This window comes from Vitis riparia, chromosome 11, assembly GCF_004353265.1.
Source record: "Vitis riparia cultivar Riparia Gloire de Montpellier isolate 1030 chromosome 11, EGFV_Vit.rip_1.0, whole genome shotgun sequence".
Classification (NCBI taxonomy): domain Eukaryota; kingdom Viridiplantae; phylum Streptophyta; class Magnoliopsida; order Vitales; family Vitaceae; genus Vitis; species Vitis riparia.
The window spans coordinates 10,622,148-10,627,114 of record NC_048441.1 but is presented as its reverse complement, the minus strand read 5'-3'; positions in this window follow the sequence as shown (position 1 = coordinate 10,627,114).

Here is a 4,967-nt window from a genome sequence, read left to right as displayed (position 1 = left end):
TAAATCACCTGGGCCAACACTTGGTAAGGCAAGTGGTCTCCGTCCATTGAGATACACTAGTTTATCTCTTGCGAGCCTTTGGGAGGTGGTTTAAAGGTAGGATTTTCTAGAATAGCCAACACTTGGTAAGCTTTTGGACTCCAAGGAGACATCCATTAGTTATCTCTTGCGAGCTTGAGAAGGGAAGTCCAAAGTTAAAGATCACCTTGAATGGTAAATGCTAGGTGAGAGGCACGAGCCATTGTAAGATGTATCAGTGAGAGAGATTTAGTATTTGAACCCATTAAGGGGAAGCATCTGTACCACACCGGTTAGAGAAATAACTATATGTTAATTCTCTAATGCGAGGAAAAGATTCAAGTGACCAGAACTCTGTTTTTGTATTAGGAGCCTGACCTCAGTGATCCTAAAACTCCAAGAAACACTTTTCTTTATAATTAACTTCTGTTACTTTCTTTTTAGTTAGCTTAAAACCAACCATTTCTAAACCAAAGTTTATGTTTTCTTTTAAAGCTAACCTTGAAATGAAAAAGCATTAATTCAACTTTGAATTAATGTCAATAGTAAGTTGAAAACCTTTCCCAGTGAACGATCCTAGAGCCACTATGCTATGCTAGCTGAGGCTATCCTAGTGCATGGTGATATAGGTTATAAATATTGTTGATTACTCATTTCTGAGGGCCAAAATCAAGGTACACCAGTTAGGCACGAATCAGCTACAAATGTGACTAAAGAATCTTTAACTTTATCAGTAATCCAGAAAATGAATGAGGTGTGAAAAACAACCCTGTCCTGAGATCGATACTCCATTTATAACAAAATATCCTTGATTCACTTTCAACCCGAGCTCCATAAAAAAAATGATAAGGTGACAAAGGCAGACCTCTCAAAACTGGTGTAAATGTGAAAACATACCTTTCACCTCTTTGTAATGAAAATATTGGGTTGAAAATTGAATAGGCAAATCGACCAAAGAATGAAGTATTGAGCCCATGACATGTGGAGAATATGAAAAAGTGAGCATAATCAATGAGCATATCCCAAAACGTCAAGTAGAAAGTGACAACAAACCGAAATAATGCTAACTCAAGAAAGGAAATCTATCTAAAACCCCTAAGAAGAAAGTGTGGCAAACTCAATGAGTGACAGGAAGAAACCAAAATCATACAACAAGGGGTGATCCAACTGATACTCAAACTCGCACCGATATCTAAGCACTCTCAACTGGAGACCAAAAGATGGAGTATGGGATCCGAACTATAACTAAAGAGGCTTTAAAGGCCCTCAGATGCACCTACATATAAGGAAGAAAGTTCTGATCGAAGAATCTAAGGCTCAATCTACAAGGTCAAGGTGGCTCTAAAAAGAAAATTGGTGGACTTTAAAGGATCCCTAGTAGAAGCAATCATACCCTTTGATGGTACGCAACCTTCTACACGCGTCCGAAGAGATAGGGCGCTTCCATGCAAGGTGGTCATCACCTCCACACATGCACTACCTCGACATCCCAAGAGACTTCCTATGGTGAAAGCTCTCACAACTCTTAGCACTTAGTAGTCGACTAAAGTGCACAGTGAGTGGTGTAGGTGCATCCAAAAATCCTATCAAACTAAGCAGAGAGAAAACACACTAGTCACACAAATATCCTCAAATCTAGCTCTGGACTATACAAATCTTCAATGATCGGACTCAAATCGACATCAAAGTGTCGTTCTCCTCCAAAATGCTCCCAAACATTGGTATAGCCCGTCGCTAGACCCTCCAAAATTCTCCTCCAATGATTCTGGTTCGGTCAGAGTAACAAACACACACAAGGTCTCATACTTGCAAAAGTGAGAACTGGAATGAAGGGAATGACCAAAACCAAGAGAGTTGGAGGTAAGGGGATAGATGTGCGGCCCACATAGACATACGACATGCAGTCATACAGAAGAAAGGCAATCATGTAACATACAGTCAAGTATAGTACAAAATATATCATTCATGTACACATACAAGCTATGACAATCAGGTGAAAAGTGATACAGACATCATGCTGAGACGATCAAGAGAATATATAAACAAGTGAATCAATGTGTCAAATCAAGCAATATATAACAATGAATCCATACATGCAAGGCGATCAGAACAATCATGGCAAAAATCAGAATCATTATGCTAAGCAAAGCAAGATAAGCAATCAATGTAATCAGCATGTCAATATCTCAAAAAAATATAGCAATGAAGTACTGAAGAAATAACTATCTTGGAATCCTCAATCAAGACAAATCAATCATCACAATCAGCATGTCAAATATATCAAACAAATATACCAATGAAGCATAAAGAAAATCACTATATCAAAGTCCTTAACCAAGATAATCAACCAACACGATCAACATGTCAATGTCCCAAGTGAAAACAAACAACCAAGCATGCATCCAATGGTATCGAGAACTCTCAATGTCTAATCAAGAGATAGGTGCCCACTAATCGACTCATCAAACGCCACACTTGCTTCATCTTAAGTTCAAGCTTGACCCTCTAAACGTTCCCCAGTGGAGTCACCATTTTGTGGACCCCATATTTTGCTCGATGCGTTCCCACTCAATGGCAAAACTCGCATTTTGTTTTATTTGGTGAAAATTTGATTTTTAGAAAAAGACTTAAGAGTCGCCACTTATTTTTGTTTTATTTTTTTAAAAGGAAAACAAAATAAGAAAGAAAAATCCTAAGTGTGACTCCTTATTTGGAAAAGCATGTCTGTGAAAAATTGAGTCGGGGTTCGGAAGTCAGGTTACTTATTAGGAAAGTAGATCGGTCATTGTCATGTCAGTTCAGTTGAGTTGGGACTGCACCTATATCGATCGACCATTCATCTGGTTAGTTTAGTTTTGAGTTAACGTCGCATTTATATTGATCGGTCATTCATCCTGTCAATTTGAGTTTAGTTTGAGTTTTTAGGACCACACCTATATCGATTGGTCATTTTTTGTGTCGATTTGGGTTTTTGGGGCCGCACCTATATCGATCGCCCATCTTCCTATCATTTCCTTTTCTGTTTGAGTTTTTCGGGACCGCACCTATATCGATTGGTCATTCATCCTATCAGTTCGAGTTTTGAGTTTGAGTTTTCAGGACTGCACCTATATCAATCGGTCATTTTTCTTGCCAGTTTGAGTTTTCGGGGCTGCACCTATATCAATCGGCCATCTTCCTATCATTTCCATGTCAGTTTGAGTTTTCGAGACCGCACCTATATCGATCGGTCATTCATCCTGTCAGTTTTTGTTCAGTTTGAGTCGAGACCGCACCTATATCAATCGGTCATCATCTTATCAGTTAGAGTTTGGGGCCGCACCTACATCAATCGGCCATCTTCATGTCAGTTTCGTTCCATTTGAGTCAAGACCGCACCTATATTGATTGGTCATCATCTTGTCTGTTTCAGTTTGAGTTGGGGCCGCACCTATATTGATCGATCATTCATCGTTTTGTCTGTTTGAGTTTGAGTCAGGACCGCATCTATATCGACTGGTCATCATCTTGTCAGTTCAAGTTTGTGGTTTGGGGCCGCACCCATATCGATCGGCCATATTCCTATCATTCACCCTGTGTTCAGTTTGAGTTTTCGGGATCGTATCTATATCGATTGGTCATTATTTTGTCAGTTTGAGTCGGAGTCGCACCTATATCGATCGGCCATCTTTCTATCATTTCCATGTCAGTTTGAGTTTTCGGGACCACACCTATATCGATTGGTCATCATCTTGTCAGTTTGAGTTTGTGTTTTGGGGTCGCACTCATATCGATCGGTCATATTTCTATCATTTTGTGTTCAGTTTGAGTCAAGATTGCACCTATATCGATCGGTCATCACCTTGTCAGTTTGAGTTTACGTTTTGGGGTCGCACCCATATCAATCGGCCATATTTTGGTCAGTTTGTGTTCAGTTTGAGTCGAGACCGCACCTATATCGATCGACCATATTCCTATCCGTTTGTGTTCAGTTTGAGTCGGGACCGCACCTATATCGATCGGTCATTGTTTTTTCAAATTGAGTTGAGTCTTGTTCACCTCCAAGTCACACTTGCATAGTTGAGTCTTGTTCGATTTAGTGTCACCATCATCTTTCTCTAGTTTCGGCTTTCAGAGCCATTGTACCTGTTCATTCAGGCACCTAGAGTCACCGACATCTTTCCGTGTTTTTGAAGTTCAGAGTCATTCCTTCTTAGCCATATCATTCAAAGTCATAGTCCTTAGCATTCATGTTCACTAGCACTACACATCCTACCTTCACGGGTTTGCACTTGACCTCATTTTCATCACCTTGTCATCCTGTGCTTATTGCCTATTCTTCATTGCTCTTCCAGATTCTCATTTTCATTACACATGACACGGTCCTTCGAGTTGCGACACATATTTTGGTCATGTTTGTTGGGCATCCTACACTTAGTATTCTCATGTAGTTCACATAGGGAGTCTTCTTTGGACGCATTCTTTCTTGTACTTCAGAGTGGTTCGACCGTTACTCATCTTTGATATGGTTTTTTGAGTCACTTTTGGAGACGTCTTAGAGGGAGCCTGGCTCCTTAGTGTGGCTTCAGAGGCATTTTGAGACATTTTTTTCTCTCAGGATTAGAGTCTTTTTGTTCATCTGTTGACTTGAGTAAATCCATGTCTCACTAACATCCTTATAGGGGTCTCATTTGTTCTTCGATAGAGTTCACTTCATTTCACTCACTATTCACACTTTCTTTTTACTCTAGTGTTCATATTTCATTACAGCAACGAACTCTATCGAAGAGGGGCATATTTGTAGACCCCTTTTTAGGCTACCCGGGAGTTGGCTGAACATTTCATTTTTTGAGTAGGGGTCGGTTTCCAGAAGAGCAAGCCCTATGGGACGCATGGCCAAGGAAACCACTGTCTTGCCATGGTGGTGGTTGGGATAACAACTTATTTGTTGAGCCAAGAACAATGAAGCT